At 33.2% G+C, this 18,980-nt stretch overlaps 1 protein-coding gene across 1 annotated transcript in view; it reads left to right on the forward strand.

Moving 5' to 3' along the window:
* Nucleotides 1-780: 780 nt before the first annotated feature.
* The window catches only part of LOC129807000 (FMRFamide receptor-like), a 32,674-nt gene continuing 14,474 nt past the window's right edge, over nt 781-18,980 (forward strand). The window contains exon 1 of the mRNA XM_055855945.1: nt 781-1,158. The gene's annotated coding sequence lies outside the window, so the exon portion shown is untranslated. The remainder of the gene's footprint in view (nt 1,159-18,980) is intronic.

An 18,980-nucleotide genomic window follows, 5' to 3' on the forward strand; every position in this document is an offset into this window, starting at 1 on the left:
ATTTTAAAAACTAAAGGAAAGTGTACACAGTTTTCAAAATTATATTGCGCAGTTACATTTATTCAGAAACATAAGAAATATTTGGTCATTACGAAGGTTGGGATCGTATGAAGCGTGATGGACACTTTTCCCTATGTTAGCAGTTTAATCCGAAAATAAAGTTGAAATATGTAATATTATCCATCTCTTCCATTCAACCTTTATATCCATATCGAGTTAAAACTAAAGTCGATTAAATTGAAGAGAAAATGTTTGTGCAAAACCAATTTATTTTTTCTGGGAAAGCTCTTTATAAATTTAATACAGAATGTTTTCAGAATATTAAAGAAGCGAAAAAATACCCTTCTATGTACACAAACATATAAATCTGAAACCATTCCATTTGCCCAAACGGTCAGCTCTAATGTTTAGATTGGGTATTTAACAGTGAATCTCTTCAATATCCTTTTGATATTCTTTCATATTAAACTCTATTGAGCGTAGGATCAAAAATTCAATAGAATCCTTTCCGTGTGAAAATTCAAAATCATCTAAATTCTTCCTCTTTCACAAACTTTTCCCACCGTTGAGCACGTGCCTAAACTCTCTCTCGCTAGAGTGAAAATCAACAATATTTGCCGGCTGAAGGTTTTCCTGAACTTCTCAATGAATTTCTCTTCCAAGTGAGAGAGAGAGTGAGAATTTTCCACTCTCTGAATTTTCCCTGAGTGCGTGAGAAAATTGCGAAAGAGAGAATCTCTCGATCTGCGCCAAAAGTGTTTGAATTGAATTCAGTTGATTCAGTTGGTCGACTTCTAGTGACGAGTAAACAGTGGTTAGAATAGAATCTATTAAGAGCTTCTATTGCTAAACTTGCGAATATCTGTCGAGAGATGCGTGAAAAGTCGTCGGATTTCCTGGATATTGGGGTGAAGCTTTGTGAAGTGTTGTGTGAAAAATTGTTCTTTTGAGAACAAGTTGAGCAATCAGAACCATTTTAAAGTGAGGCATAGAAGAGGCCTTGTGAAAGATAATTAAGCAGTGTAGAAAAAGACGAGGGTTCATCCAAGGATACAAATTGGATACTCCTTCGTTTCTGACTTCAACACTTTTTCTTGCCTCTTCTTTAGCTCCTAATTGGAGGAGTTGAAAGCGAGAAAAAAATTAAATATCTGCCAGGTAATTCGGAAGTGTGTTCGTGAGAATATGTAGGAGTGAAGAAAGAGTCGTAAAGACGGTAAATTGATAAGGTGCTGAAGAGATTTGAGGCGAGACACGGAATTTCCGTTGATGGGTCCAAAAAAGCTTTTCGTCCCGACGCTAAATTCCCGTGCAAAGTGATTTATGAGATTTCATAGTTGATAGTCTCAAATGTCTCGGGCTGTCCTGTCCTTCCCAGAATTGTCCCAGTGAGTGAAAAAAGGTGGTGGAAAACAAATTGAACAGATTTCTTGAGCATCCACCCAAAAATCATCACATCATCGCAAAAGGCAAATGGGAATGGGGATGAAAGACGACTCCTTTCTGAGGAGCCAGCAATTCATTTCTCAGCATACAATCAATCTTCTTAGTCGGTATTTTTGTGTGAACGGACACTCCGGGAAGGTATTATAGATAAAATTATAGACCGCCCAAGTCAGATTATGTCCTTTCAGCACCTTGAAAAGTCTTAGTGTATGATTTAGCAACAAGAGAGAAACTAGTTCACGAGCAAGCCGAGCAAGTGTACAATGTGCCAGAAAAGTGCCAATTTACGTAAAGTAATTGTGCGTGAATGGCAATTTTCTCAAATTCGTCAATGTGATGATATGGCCAATCTTTTAACACATATTTTATTGTGCAACATTTTTGGACCATTCAACTGACCTATTAAAAGCCACGACCTTTTTATTCACAATTTTTTCTTGTTTCCTAGCAAATTATAGTTAATCTTTGATGTAGGTATCAATAAAGAAAGAAAAACTAGGAGTCTATACATGTAGTAAGTTAGCTCTCGCTCTATAGTACAAATTTTTCGAGTTCGAAGCCTCAATAGCAGATTGAGTAAATTTTCCTACAACAGGGTAGAATCACACTGACCGTCACGTTAGTTACCGTGGCCTTGAAGGCAATATTTCGGTAGGGACACTATAAATTAAAATCTGATAGGGAAGACGGGGGTATTATCGTTAAATTAAGGAAATGATCAGCTTTAACAGACAAAAAACCATATATAAATTCGTATTTTTTAAGTGAACATGTATTTTTGAACTGACAGTACTTACCTATGAAATCTTCACATGTAAGTTTCAATCCTTAATTGGTTTCCAATATCTATACCAATTGTATCGATAAGAAGCGCACAAAATGTTCAATTCACTGACAAAACTGACAAGTGGCAGCAAAGTGAACTTTTGGAATGACTACTATTGTAATTTTGTGCACATATTTTTAAAAATCACTTTTCTTGTGCAAATATTACCGAAAAAATTGTGAAATTTTTTATTTGACATCGTGAAACTTAAAGTAATTAAACAATAATATAATAATTAATGTTCATGCAGAAAAATTATTTTCTTTATCCATCAATTGGAAGAGAAGTCGATATTACAAGCATCGCTTGATCGATATTAGAAGCGTTTTGGTAATACCAGCGTCTACGTAGATGTATTTCTCTGCTGGACACACTTGCGCGCACTTACGACTAAAGTCCACAGACGATCGAGCTCGTACATACCGAAGTCAGTTCATGTCACACTACAAACGGGACTTAGAATTCACTGCCACAAGACATTCACAAAACATAATTTCAACAAAGTTTTCATGCAGGTATTTCCCCTGAAATGCTCGATTAAGCCGTTGAAATTTACTTATGAATTTAGCCACAACTGACGTACAATTATTATTATTTTGGTAGGAACAAATCGCAAAAACTGACTCGACTGCGAAATGTCTTCTATTTCACAAATAATTGTAATTAGCATTTATTACACGAAAATGATGATATAAATTTAAAAATAGTATTGTTATCAATAGAATATATGTAGAGGAAACTGCCAATGCTATATACGATCCCAAGCTTCGTAATGACTAATTTTTTCCTATGTTTTTCAATAAATATGATTCATCGCACCCATATTTTAAAAACTAAGGAAAAGTGCCCAGTTTTAGCTGAGATTCTTTACAATCCTAGATTTTTAAAATATATTATTAGAAATAGAAAAAAATAGTTATTACGAAGCTTGGGATTGTACAAGGCATTAGGTACCTTCCCCTACATTGAAATAAAAATATTTACATAAAAGCCCTCAAAAGTTCTGTTAATCTGTATTTTTCTGTCTGTATTCTGTTGCAAAGAGCCTTAAGACCCATTTGCAGAGTGCCGAAAATACACACGTGCTGATCTTCGAGAATAGTCAACTTGAAAATTTTGGGAATAAAAGATCAGCCCAAACTATTATACGGGCTTCAGACCTAGGTTTAGCCATATGGCTTAACTTCTCTATTTTCTTTTCAATCAAGATGTCTTGGAAAATTATTACTTAAAGTTGAACAACATAGGCAAGTGATCTATTAAATTTTGAAAAAGCAATAAAACTGATTACAAGTTTGAATTTCTAGATCATCGGGAACTGGTTTAAACCTTTAGGTCTGAATCCGGCCTTACACACAGGACTTAGGATCAAGGATTAGCGTTTTTTATGTAAATTTCAATTAAATTGGCCATATGATAAATCGAAAAGTATCCAAAAACATGCAAAGTGAAGCTTTATGATTTTTCCACTGGCACTGATGTCGCTAATCCTTGTAAATTTCACTAGACTTTATGAATTTATAAGCTGAGCTTGACTCTCCTAATTTTGGGCTATGTATCAATACTAATCCTCATTTTTCGGTGTGATCCCCAAGCCGATGCCTGTGTTTATTTTGGACTATATGAACCGATTTGGCTATGAACGAGCTTAGCCGTCTCTGGACTTCAGTAGTAAGTGTATCCAGACAGGATCAATTTGATCCTTTTATTTTTACCAGTGCAATTATAAAACGAAAATCGGGAGAATAGCACATTTTAAGTCACTTTAAAAATTGCTTTAAAAACCTTGGAATTTTTCTTACCTACTACACTGCTTTAATGACAGGAGGGTAAAAAATTAGGGCTCAGATATAAAAATCATTATTTCTGAGATTTTAGAGCGAAACATAACTTTATATGGCCGTAAGAAATATTTTATTTTTGGATCACTATTGACACAGTTGTCCTTAAAGGATTAAGGTAACTTATTATTTTTTAATGTGTGTCTTTCTTGCCCCATCTAGAAATCCATCTAAAAATAGAGAACAATATCCTATTCTGTTTGAACATTGCATTGTTAATAATGACCTGAAGTGAACAGATACTTTTGATAACATTTTTGTCCACTTTCTATTTTAAAACTCTGTAGGGGAAATCTTTCAGGCTTTGCACATAATCTTCAAACACTTCATATTTTTCCCATATTCTTTTAATGTATCTTGATTTTATTCAAAAAGTGTAGAATTTAAGACTAGCTATTAAACTATATTGCCACTACGTCAGATTTATTAAAGGAATATAAGGAAAATTTAATATGAAGTAGTGTATGCGAAGCCTGTAAGATTTCCATTACTTGAAATCTTTGTCAGATTAAATTGAAATTTTACATAGTGGTGCTTTAAAGTAGTCTTTATTATATCTAGATGACATTCTTAGAATTTTTGGGTTGTGATTGAAGGAAATGGCTTTTTACACCTTGTGAGAAAATGGATATTTCGTCACTTTTTCTCGTTTAATTTAAATTAGATTTAAATACTAAAAAAAAATCAAACGATATGTAAAATTTGGTCGGTAAAAAATAAATAAAAAATAAAATAAATAAAACATTAAGATTTAAGTCAAAGTCATTATTAAGTCAAATGTCAGTATTAAAGACTTCTTATCCTAAGTAAAAGACTATTAATGCGTAAAATTTTAAAAGTCCTGTCGAATCTCTCTCTTTCTCCCTCACTCTTTCTCTTAAAGGATTGAAGATATTTAATTTACACTACAAAAAGAGATTTTTATCAAATAATACAAATTAGCCCCTACAGGCCAATTAGAAGATTTAACGCTTAAAAAATTATCGAAGAATTTAAGGCTTTGTCAATAAAATACTTAATTCTTTAAGCGGTTGTAAAATTAAAAACTAAAATTAGGCATATAGAGTGGTGTAACCACTTATCGCCACTTTTAGAAAAAAAGAAATTAATTAAACTTAAACTTTAAAACTTTTATTATACAACAACTCAAATTTGAGCATAAGTTACATACACGGAAAAAATATTTCGTAAAATTGATCGTAAATATTTGTGAATTTCTACTAGGGACTTACGAAATGCTCATATTACCCACTAATAAGTTCATATAAGTTTGTAATTTTTAGCAAACCTTATTCGTATCATCACTTAATTAACATTTTTTTATTCTTTTACAAACTTTTTTGTACTTTTTTGTTTGCCTGGCTAGAGTCTACAAACAAATAACAAAATTTTACGAACATTTTTCTGTATATTTATGAACATATGAAGAAACCTTTGTAAAATCACAAAAAATGCTTGTCAAGTGACTATTTTCTTCTGTGCATATACAGTGGCTAAAGATATATCAAACCGATAGTCCTTCTATTTAATGATGGATTATTAAAAAAAAACTTTTAATAACAATGCAGGAATAACCAATTTTCGCTATTTACTTCAAAGGCCCAATCTCGATTATTTTGGTGAATCTTATTAAAAAGTCCAGCATTACTTTTCCCTGCTTATCACATTTTTATTACTTACTTTATATGAAATATTTTTCTTAGTTTTCACTATAAGTCGAAAACTTATTATCGGGAATAATTCAACGGTATTTTCGTATAACGACGGAATTTCCTCCTGGACAATCTCTACAACATAATCAAAAACGAAAAAAAATGCACGACGCGTTTTCAAATAATACCAAAAAACGTGGATGTGGTGGAGACGAGAGTGGCGGGGAAAAAATGAAAAGCATGTTAATGGTCCCAGGGTCGACTTATGGGGGGTTCCCCGAATGTCCCAAGTCCCTATCCCTAATCGCTTATGCTCTAGACGTGTTAACGGCTTGACATCATACAATTGGAAACTTCAGATTCCAAAATTCTATCAAAATACGACCCCTCGAGGGGGGGGGGTAAGAAGTCCAAATATATATAACTCAAAATCAAGGGATTATATAGTACTCTCTCGGGAATTTTACTGGGTTCGAGCAGTAAAATTTATGTAGAATTATGTTGCATATGCTACATAGAGAAAATTAAAGAAAACGAAGTGGGTTATCTGCACTGAGAAAAAAGAGGGTGCGATTAACTTTTTTTCCTCATAACTTTAACACTTTTTAGGTGTAAAAATATATCAACATTTTTTAATGTTAGATTTTCATCTTATTAAGGGTAAAATTAACATGAAAAAGGGTAACTTTAACCCCCAATAACCTAAAAAGGGTAATATTTACACCGATTTTGAATCAATACTGCAGGGTAAAATTAACATATCCGGAATGCTAATTTAACTTTTTCGGATTTCTCTCAGTGTAGTAAAGATATAAGTAATTGTTAATCAATGTGTTCTTGCCCAAAAGATATTTGTATTACATCCAGTGATCTTCATACATATTTCTTAACGAAATAAAATATTAGACCTATGTGATAATTTTACATGTCTGGAAATCTAGCACACGAAAATTGCCAACTTCTTCCATAAAATAAATATGTTAATAAAATAAATAATCTATATCTATAGCATAAATTTTTATCACTTTGAGTCAATTTAGTTAATTAAATAGAGACACATACCACATTCTCGGTTACAAAAGTCTTGTGGAATTTTATTCATTCTTTTGTTGATGGAAAAAATCTTATATTTGAACTATATTTTTCATACTTATTAATACATAGAAGTCCAACGAGTCCAACCAAACTTTTCCTGTAAGATGAGAAATTAATTTGCCTGCTGGAATTTCCAATATTTCATACGAACTGTACATTTCCTGAACGAAATGTATTAACCACAGATATTAGAAATTATAGAAATACAGGATATGATCAACAAAATAAAATATTTTGGTTAGTAAATAACACAAATTGGGTGAAATTTAATTAAATTCATGCAATAGATGCTAATCTGACGATTGTGTAACAGACTATTTATAATATAATTTTAATCTTTCACCTTGCCAAAAATTCTACATCAATATTGTTCAATTTAAACCATTTACGGATTATTTTATTTTCACTATTTGGAGTTGTTTGAACTAATTAATAAAATAAATTATTTGCAGGAGACAACTTGAAATTATATAATGGGCAAATTAAAAAAAAACGATTATATATTCGGAATTTTTGTGTAAATTCCTTGCTGAAAAAAAAACACACATTTCATTCAGGTAAAATGTATGCATAAACCTGCGACTATTTTGGATTAATTACTGCATAAATTTACATTCCAAGCATTCTTCCGTAAAACCTGTCTTTGCATAGATATTTTCTAATTTGCACAATTTGCATCAAAGTACAGTTTGTGAACTCCCATCGGAAAATTATTTAAAATGCGAAATTACCTTTAGTTAATTTTGTTTAATTTTAATCTCAAAAAATTTTAATCAACCTTTTCATGTTGAAAATTTGTTCTTTCTACTGTTGAGGTTCAATATCCTATGGAATTCAGCAGTATGGCAGTCAACTGACATTGATTTTCCTTTAAAAGCTTATATTATTTTAATCAAATTTTATTTTAATTAAATTTTGAGATACTCCAAATTTTCAGGACAAAGATGTCTCGCCAATTCGTCAATCGATCTTTTGTTTGTTATGTACAACGCACAATCTCATAAATTTGCTTGTAAATCATCAACATTTCCTGAATTTTATGTACCTATCGTCGCATTTCTGTCGACATAGCATTATACTGAACTGTGAAATATCTTATTTACCAAACAATAAACATGCAAACAAATGTGGGTAGAGATACAAAAATCTCTCTCCAGACATCGCGAAATTCAACAAAAAGCTTCAGAAGAGATACTGAAAGATACTAAACTTGTTTATGTCCTTACAATTTTCAATAACTTCTTGGGCGGAAAGAAGTACATAGGTGTGGGTGGTAATACAATTCAAGAACTACAGCACAATTCATGTAATACAATATCTTAGCAATTCCTCTAGCAATTTAAGGTGGGAATTTAAACTTGTCGTCAAAGAAATTGAACCGTTCAGATTTTCTATGTCACGTGTTTCAAGTTTATTTAGGAATTATTTATTTAAATAAATTGAACATCCTAAAATTCAAATAGCAAGAGCGGAAATATATGAAAAATCGTCTTAATGCTAAGATTCTGGTTTGTTTGATCTTACTTTAAAAGATTTTCACTTTTCCCAAATTTTTAAAACCCTTTAAGATTCTCTTCTCCGAATTTTCTACGTAATTTCCGATTTGGTGGCTTAAATAAAGCTTAAAGACTCTGATAAGAAGCACATCATTTGGAAAGGCTTTGGTATTTATCCTTTTATTCTCCTTCAAATAGCACTATAATAAATCATCAAATAAGAAAAGAAGTCATAAGTGCTTATTGATTATTCTATTTCCAATTAAGTGTATTCATATCACTGGGTTGGGTATTAGAAATGTAATTTTCTCTCATAACAAATGATGAGCTCCGTTCTAATCAGGCAGGAAAAAGATTTAGATAAAGCAAAACTCTCACGACAAGATGAAAATAATTCTCGTCATCGAGCTACTATAAATAGTAAGATAAGATAAGATTTTGCCAGGGGTCAGTTCTCCATTTCGGATATTCCGATGCATCCAGGCCACCAATTGGGCCCCTTATGCTTCCCCACTCCTATTCCATCTTATCCCCCGATACGGGTAGCCGCTCTATATCACAGCTCTGTGAGCAGTCAGTGCCGTTACTATGTCACAGCATCCCTTCTCGGTGTGTGTTTGGGATCAGTGACAGCGAATATTTGTATCGATTGAAGTACCACTTTCACATCGAAACTCGTTCTCGTACCAGCCTCTATTGTTTAGGCGGTTCACTTTTTTTTCAATATGCACCATTGACATTACTATTCATTCATTCACTGGACGAATTCAAAGCCGATGTGGCATGAGAAATCTTTTTCTGCTGCTGCTCAGCTTTGAACCCCAGACCTCGCAGTCATAGAGCTACTACTACTCTATCCACTGACCCACTCGAGGCCCTACTATAAATAGTATATAGGAATAATACTGTCAGGTAAAACAAATATAGCCTTATGTATAAGATCTTTCAATCTAATGAAGTCGGCAAAATTGTATTAAAAATAATATTGCAAAAAATGGCGTTCAAATTAATCACAACGTAATCATATGTTTGATTTTTGGAATTCTTATTTTTTTTTTAATTGAGAAATAAAACCAGTTCTGTATGAAATTGTGAAAGAAGGATAAGTTTGAAATTACCAAACCACTCATATCATTCTTTGAAGATGTTGTTTATTTAGCTTTTGCAAATTTCATTTAAATCTCAAAGGTTTAATATATCAAAATTAATATTTTGATTTGATTAACACAAAGTCCAGAGAACTTTGTAAACACTGCACTGGTGTAAATGTAATCACGAAAGACAACAAAGTTTTATTAACTTTTTAAAGATTAACTTTTCTTCCACATAACTTTAACACTTTTTAGATGTAATAATATATCAACATTTTTTAATGTTAATTTTACGTCTTTTTAAGGGTAAAAATAACATGAAAAAGGGTAGCTTCAACACCCAATACACCTAAAAAGGGTAATATTTACACCGATTTTGGATCAATACTGCAGGGTAAAATTAACATTTCCGGAATTTTAACTTTTTCGGATTTCTCTCAGTGTAGGAATTGTTTTACAAAAATCATTTTATCTGCCACAAAATCTGCATAATATTTCTCCCAGCATCTAAAACAGAATCAACTAAGGGCAGAATCACATTGACAATAAAATGCTTGCCGTAGCCTAACCGTATTTCGTTAATTTACGCATTTTCATTGCAATTCTTACGTAAATTCTTGATTAACCTTATCTCAAACTCGGTGGAACTAGGTGAAAATAATATAAAAAATTGAAGAAATAAACCGAAAATTCGATAAACTGTGAACAAAAGATCTGTAAGAGAAATTAATCGTACAGTTCATCGTTTATCGCATTTTCGTTTTATTTCTTCAATTTTCTTATATTATTTTCACCTAGTTTCAACGAGTATAAGATAAGGTAATACAGTAATGAAGAATTTATGTAAGAATTGCAATAAAAATGCGTAAATTAACGAAATACGGTGAGCATTTTACCGTCAATGTGATTCTGCCCTAACACAATCTTTTGAAACTAATGTCCTAGACAGAATTACGGCTTAATCTGAGCGACAGGTTAATAAGCAACTGATGGGAATGTAGCAAATCATTATTTTTGCCCATTGCCATTTAACACAGTAGTTCTTAGTTATGTTCTATTTTTTTATTATTGAGGAAGTAGATGACATAAAAATCGTTTCATCACTAACGGTTTGATGACCGAATTTCTCTGTAATTCAGGTGATACTTCGAATTTGAGAAATTTGATGTATTTATTTCTTATATTTGGTTTGACTAATCGATCTTGATTTGAACTTAGCATAACCGTACCAAATTTCGGCCAGCTTGCAATTTCGGCCACTTTTTTTATGCCTCAAATTTTCATGCAGTTTTTTCCCATACTCTGTAGATTGTACAACGCAAAAAATGTCGCTTTCACGAACAAGCTGACGTAAAAAACTGAAAAGGCTTTGTAAGGATTCCGCAGAAGGGCAAGGAACTTTTAGAATAAAAGTGGCCGAAATAGTACCTAATCTATTTTTCATTTATCTATAAATGATTTTACAATAAATAAAACATTCTAAAATGTATTAAGAATGATTTTAGAGAAAAGGAAGAGGACAAACTATCTATTACAAGGTTCCAAACAACACTCCTGAAAAAAAGTAACAAACAAATTCAGTTTGTTTTAAAAATATTACATTTCAAATTTAAGACTTTGGTGATTACATGCAACTATGCCGAAATTTGGTACAATTACCCTGAATGCCCTAAATGAACAATTTTAAATTAAAAAAAAAAAATGAAATATTATAGGGGAAAGCGCGCTACCCAAAAAGCAAAATAGCTGCCTTATAGAACCATGTATTAAACAAGTCTTTTAGTGCACTTTTAAAAGACTTAAAGTGAGAATTTTCTGTTGAAATTCCTATAGAAGCTCTTAAGATCCTTAAGAGTGCGCCACTTGACCTATAGTAATCTCTGTGATGGAACTAGGAGCGTTATAAGCAAATAAAAAGATTTTTGGTTCTATAGTGCCTTACTTAAGGAATTCTACAAGACTATATTAAGAAAAAATTGCTTCTTGGGTACCTTCGAACGACTCAAGCTTCGGACAATTCATTTTTTTTCTCTACATTTCTTATGGATTTCGCCCATAAATCTTTTCTAAAAAATTGAGGCATTGTACTAGTTATTAAAATATATAATATTATAATGAACCAAATTAATTTATAACACATTGAAAAAAAATATTTGTGCGAAGCATAAATCGATCGAATGTAGCGCACTTTGCCCTACTATTTCTAAAATTTTCGCATTACATTTTACCTAAGCTTTTTCTTAAATCTACAAAAAGTATTACGAGTAACGACCCTACATCAGTAGGTAAATTTTAATTATGTATTCAAATAATATTCTATTTTCACTGCCTCCTAATTTATCTTTTTTCTCCGCTAAACGTTTTTTTTGTTAGTTCCGAAAAGGAAATTGCTCCTTTTCACCCTCAAAGAGGATTTTAATGACATCTGGAGGATATCATTTCGTCTAAACCCAAAGCTATATGGAGATTTTGCCTGGAGATACCATAGATTGCCTTTCCTTTGATTCATATCAATTTCTCTAGAGGACTTTCCGGCTCAGTTTCTGTTGTCCACCATTCAAAAGCACCATCCATCTTCTGGCCAAAAAAAGCGGTTAAACAGAATTTCCTAAGTACATTAATTGCTTCCTCGCATTTTTTCTCTCTCATTAAGAGTTCGTTTTGTGGTGTTTTCTTGTCTTTCATCAATCCAGGGAAAGTGAAAACACGCAAAGAAGGTATACGCAATTTTCTCAATTTTTTATCTATTTTTAAGAGGTTTATGGTGTCCCACATATTATCCGATAGTCGCTTCTCCTTGTCTTTTATACATTTTGTTGACCATCGCATAAAAATTCGGCAACATGGTGTAATAATTTGTTAATTTGTGTATCGTGATGCGTAGTGTTGTCGTCTTTATTTACCCACAACATCCTCTGGGCATCTGTATGGATCTCTTTCTTCTCAGCACCAGAACTGTTGGAACCATGACAACATTTTTACTAACGGCGCCAAGGTTTCCGGTCAAGAGTGTTAATACAAATTGGTGGCGGATTTTTTCGCTTGTTGGACGTACTTGAGGGAGGTGAATTGGCGTCCTCTCTTCGCAACACAAACAATAATTCCATCGATAAATTCTCTTTGCTATTCCGATAATGTGTGGGAGCTTCAAGTGCTCAAAGACGAGTGGTAGATGACAAACATTTCATTTTTCTAACATCCATTTCTGCTGTTTATATTTCTCCTACATCTTTAGCATTATGTAAACTTTGAAGTTGTCCAATTGGACATACCCATCAGTCATGTCTTCATCTTCAAATTTTCTTATTCAGCAAATAAATGAGCCAGGAAATACTTAAATTCGATAAGGGACGGTCTAATGGAATTCAATCAAATTTATGAGTTTTGTCTAAAATGCTTTGGCATGCAAAACACATTTCGATTTCTGAAAAACGACGCATGACTAAAGATAAAAGCAAGAGAAAAAGGGAAAGAAATTTTATTTATAAAGTTTCTCAAGTATATTTATGAAATTTTTCCCACAAGGCACAGTATCATTTCAACTGTGAAATTATTTATATAGGTAAACCACTGAGGTTTCATTCAAAGCCCCCAACATTTTATCCATTTTTATTATCAGACTTTCGAAAGGGTTTTTGGGTATAGGTCAAAATATATTGACGTGTACTTTTTGAGAAAAAATCACACTATAACGCCTTAACAACATAATCGATCCTAATATCCAAGGTATCGGGAAGTTACGTCTCAATGTCAAGAATGACATGAGCCATATATCTTTTTAAAATGGACAGATAAACAACATAAGCTTGTGTTTTTCTAGTTTTTTTTTATTTCTGCTAATTAGTTGCTATCTTGGTATATGTAAGGTACTGATAAAGACTCCTTAAAATTTATAATATGTAACCTCGATAAAATTGTATCGGCGCGATTCTTTACCCTTAACCCATTCCTTACCATGGTATTACACATCATACGTAAATTGAGTGACTTTAGATGATTTATTCCTGGACAATTGTTATCCGAATTGCTGTTGGGAATGGATTTTTAGTAATTTTAGTTTTTCAATTACTTTGGAAAAATAGTCCGACAGAGGTGAAAATACATTTTGTTGTTCTTTTCTCGGTTCGCGTGAAGTCATGCAAAAATGTTGCTCAAAATGGCGAACGGAAAATTCGACATCCCGTCGAATTTGTTAAAATTAGCCTTCATCCTCTTTTCTGATTTGAATTCTAGTTGCCAATTTGTTTTCTTGGATAGTTACTCTGTATAAATCAATAGAGCCTGTAATGAATTAATGTAAAGAATTTAAATTCATCGACCGTTAAGATGTGTGTTTGACAGCGGCTCCCCGCGCCCCCATAAACATTCTTTCTTTTCAAAAAAAATCATCTATTAATCTGTATGAAACTAATAAAAAATATGATTATTTTATCTCAAGTATTTCTAGTACATTGACTGAATGGGTTAAATTTCAGCTTTCAGTCGAATTTGTACGCGTTTCGATGTGCATACGCTTTTAGGTTACACGTAAAAAAATCTCAATAATTTTAGAGGGGGACACTTAAATTGTGGGGCTACATTTATTTATACGATTTTTTCGCATAAATATTTCTACAGAAAATTGGGCTTTAACATACATATTGTAATTCTGACAGACAGAAGAAGTGTGAATATAAATTAAATTATGGTAAGGTTTTCTTTAAAAATATGCGAAAAAATCTTTTGACTTTTATCAATGTAGCCCTAACTCAAAGTTATTCGAACTTATCTAAGCTTAAATAAATTTTTCTATTCTTAATAATTTGAATTTGAATACAAAAGAGATGGTAAAGCGTCCCAGATGTGCGGAATGCTCGAATCATTGGGTCCTTACTAATCTACTAGAGATCAAATTGTTTTATAAATCACAAAGGCATTTTAAAATCAAAAATTAGTAAAGAAATGATCATCTTAAAATGTTCTGGTACAAGTTACAAGCATATGGATAAACAAAAAATGTAAACACGAGAAAGATAAGTCACTCACGGATATTTAACCGATTCATTGATTTCAAAACCAGTTAAACTTTGACTTTAGAAAATTCAAAATAACGATTTTTTTAGGTCATAGGTATATTTGGACGAAATATTCGCCCGAACAACCTCTAAAACACATCCAAAAAAAAAAGAAATTTTAGGAGCCGTTTTCGAGGGGGCTCGAGGGGGTGGGGGGAAAGAAAAATCATAATAATGTTTCTTGAGTCGACTTCTGGGGGGTCTTTCGAAGATCCGAAGTTCGTATCTCTTACCGTTTCGCCTCTAGATGGGTAGCAAGTTTACGGATAGGAAAAAAGAATATTTGAAAAAAGATTGATCATTTACAGGTACTGAACCGATTGATTACCGATTGCGACAGATGCAGTCGGGTTGGAAATTTCAAGACCTTTCCAAAAAATCCAAATTCAACCAAATCCGTTAAAAAATAGACTCTCAAAGTAGTAAAAACATTTTCCTTCAAAAATTCAAGATGGCGTTTATTTTAGGTCATTGGTATGTTTGGACGAAATGTTCGTCTGGACCACCTCGAAAACATATCCAAAAGTAAAAGAAATCGTTTGTTTTGGTCAACGCATAGATAGAAAAAGATTCCCCAGAAAAGCTATGCAAGCCATTGTGAGAAGGCGTCGACCTCGAGGCAGACCTAGGACAAGGTGGCTGAATCAAATTCAAAATTTGACCGATTACGTAAAAAACCGATTACGAACCGATGAGTGATATCTATCCGAAAATCAATTGTATCACCCCTAAGCTATTTTGGGCAATCTTCTGAGTAATTTATGAATCAATTCAAACTGTAAATGATACGAAAGTATTTTTGAGAATATCAAAGGCACAAGTTTGAGCATTTTGCAAAGCACGATACACTTTATCGTCCCTTTCTTAATTTTCTTTTTTAAATTCATATTTTAACACCTCTGCGGATCTTATATAGATTTCATAAAAATTTAAAATTATTCATTAGGAAAGTCCCTCAATTTCACTTCAATGTATTTTCCTGACATCTTCATGTCTTTAAAATTCAGCATTTCCATGCTGTGGATTTTAAATTATCAGCATTTCCGTGGGATTACTTTGTTGATTTCCTCTTCGTCTGAATCTCTAGAATAATTGGAATGTTGCTTTTCATGCGTCTCTTTTAATTTCTGAAAATTTACTTTTTCTTGGCTTTTTCCTATCGCCTTTTCATAGTCTCAAGTTCAAATACACAAAAGAGACAAAAAGTTGTATTTCTATAAATAATGTGAAGCATGAGAGATGGTAAAAATAGCATCTCAGTTGGAAATTGTTTTATGTAACAAGATTTGCGCTGAGCAGGTGTACAAATATCTGGATTTTACACGAAGTATCAATTAACTAAACAAAATTTTGGGACTTTTCTTCTCACTATTGTAATAATTTGACATAAAATCAATTTCTATTGTCTCTTTATTACAAAACCTGTTTTGAAAATTGATTGCTACTAATTAAATGACTGAACACAAATACGTCACTTGCATTTTGAAATTAATTTGATTTAGAAATATTTTAAACCAATCTCTAATTTGTTATTGTTTGGAAAATCAGGGCCAGAAAAACTTTGAAATAAAACACAAAACTTTGTTGAAGAAGGAGCGGGGAGCATAAACATTCCAAACATATGGAAAATTTTTCTTGCTCGTCGGTATTGAAAAATATTCTTATTTTCCAATGAGATTTGCAAATAATGTTTTGAATAGATTTGAAGTATCAATGGCTAAATTGAAACATATATTGGAGACTTGGCCAAAAATTTTCTCTTTATATTTCCAAGAAGATAAGTTGTTTTCATGCTGTCACGCTATAAAAGGTAAAATGTGACAAGATATTCTATTGAATTTCATATCATTCACAATATATTTTATTCTTCTTTGTGAAATTAATTTATAAGTCTTGTTGTCAAAAACCAAAAACAACATTTTCAAGCTAATATTGTCTTGTTGGTATACCATGATAATCAATATTTTATCAAAGAAAAAGTATCTTCAAGAGGGAATGAAGTTATAGATGAGAAAAACAGATGCTCTTTAATAATTCTTAAGACAAATTGTGGAGGAACACCAAAGATATCAAATTTATATTTTAAAACAGTTGATTTCGAGCACTTGATTATATAAAATTAATTAAAATAAGAAATTTAGAACACTAATATTTTTTTTAATGTGCTATGTGCTTCAAAGCTAAGTGCAAAATAATTTAAAGCTATACAAGTTGGTTAATCTTTATGATCTTAACTTTGGTTGCATATTTTACGCTAAATTGAAAATAAATTCCAATTATCATTGGTCATTTTCGCTCTAGTACCGTTTGTCGAAAATATGGATAAAATCGATAAAATCATTAAAATTGTCGAGTTGAACCGGAACAATTATTCTATTATTATTATTAATCGAGTCGAGGCATAAAAATACTTATACATGTCTTGCCCAGAAACGGGCCACGTCAATAGCGGCTGAATTAGCCGTCATCAAATCTCCTGTCTCACATGATACAGGAGCTAGTGGACAAACATATAAGTGGGGAGTAGTTTGAACCACCCCACAGTCACACAGAACGTCTCCTTCCAAGAAACCCCATCGCCGTCTGTTATCCTTTGACCGCGCAACTCCGCTTCTCAAACGATTTAGCGCTCTCCAAGTTTTCCAGTCTTGGTCACCACCAGGAGGGAGATTTTCCTTGGGCTCAACAAAATCTGGAGGGAAGGTATTCTTCCACAGACTAAGTTTTGCTTCCTCCGGCGTTGCTTCGAGACACGTAACAGTTTGACTGAAACTCTTGCGAGATTTCAGTCGCTGTCGTACTCTTACCTGACCATAGAGTAAATGTCTTGGCTCTGTAGAAGCCTTCGACATTTCCTTCCTGGAAATCACTTGTCTTCTGACCTGTGGTGGAGCAATTCCCGCTAGCGGATATAATTTGTTTACCGGGGTGCTTTTTAGACACCCTGTGACGATGCGCGCGGTATCGTTAAGAGCGATGTCCACTTTCTTTGCATGTGCCGATCTCTCCCATACCTCAGCCGCGTACTCCGCTGCGGAGAATGACAAAGCTAGAGCAGAAGTGCGTAGCACTTTCGGCTGAGCGCCCCACTGAGTATTTACAAGTTTACGTAGTAAATTGTTACGCGTTTTTACTTTGTCCTTTATGTTATTGCAGTGGGTTTTGTACGTTAGAGATCTGTCAAGGGTGACTCCGAGATATTTGGGTGTGAAATTATGATTCAAAGTTCTTCCTTCCCACTCCACATTCAGTCGTCTTTTTGCCCACCTATTGCGCAAATGAAAACAACACACTTCTGTTTTCGAGGGGTTGGGCCTTAACTGATTTTCCCTATAGAACTTTGAAAGTTCAATAAGGCTGGTTTGAAGATGGGCTTCCACATTTTCAAATGTAGACGCTTTTACAGCCAAGGCCAGATCATCCGCGTAAAGGAAGGCTTTTGATGGAGACGGCAATGGCTGATCATTTGTGTAAATGTTAAATAGCATGGGAGCTAAAACACTACCTTGTGGTAAGCCATTTTTCTGCAGTCGCCATCGGCTCTTTTGACCACGAAACTCAACGAAGAAACGACGGTTTTGTAAAAGAGTACCGATCATTTGTGTGAGCCCGTAGTCAGATGTAAGCTTGTAGAATTTGGTTAGAAGAACTCTGTGATTTACTGTATCAAAGGCTGCCGAGAGGTCAACAAAAGCAACACCAGTAATCTTACCTTCCTCAAAACCATCTTCAATGAATTGAGTCAGGTTTAAGACTTGGTTTGAGCTGGATTTTCCTGGACGATATCCAGCTTGCTCGCTGATCAACTTTTCCTCTACGACAGTTAAAATCCTATTCAACAGCATTCTCTCAAAGACTTTAAAGAGATGACAGAGAAGTGAGACAGGTCGGTAGCTTTTTGGGTCGTTAATGTCTTTTCCAGGTTTGGGGATCGTATTCTTTGGGGATAATATTCTATTGACCAATAACTAAACATTAGTCAGGAAACAGTTTGGAGTTTGGAACCATTGGCATAAAACTTTTTGTGCCGGCTTGATGTATGCGATTCTTTGGTTAAACCTTAACGAAATCTATCCATTTTTAAAAAAGACGATAACTGGCGATGAAAATGGATCACATGCGGTAATAATCATCGCAGTGAGGGTCCCAAAACATGAAATTATCACGAAAGTCATAAATTACTTTGCTAAATTGTCAAAATCAATAATTCCTGACTGAATTACAAGTATTTGCGTAAGTTTAAAATTTCCGAGTATTAGGCTCGTAATACACTTACGACTTAAACCTATAGATATGGCATAGTGAAAACTTTTTTGCTTTTAATTCTCTGTTTGACTTGTACTTTTTGAACTCGGTTGGCTCAGACGATTTATACAACACCTGTGAAGGAGCTTTTCCACCATTTTGCTCTGGAGGTTGGTCACCAACGCTAAACCGGCGGTGGACGCTGTCTCTTTACTTGCTTAAACCATCTCTGTG

Source organism: Phlebotomus papatasi, chromosome 3, assembly GCF_024763615.1.
Source record: "Phlebotomus papatasi isolate M1 chromosome 3, Ppap_2.1, whole genome shotgun sequence".
NCBI lineage: Eukaryota > Metazoa > Arthropoda > Insecta > Diptera > Psychodidae > Phlebotomus > Phlebotomus papatasi.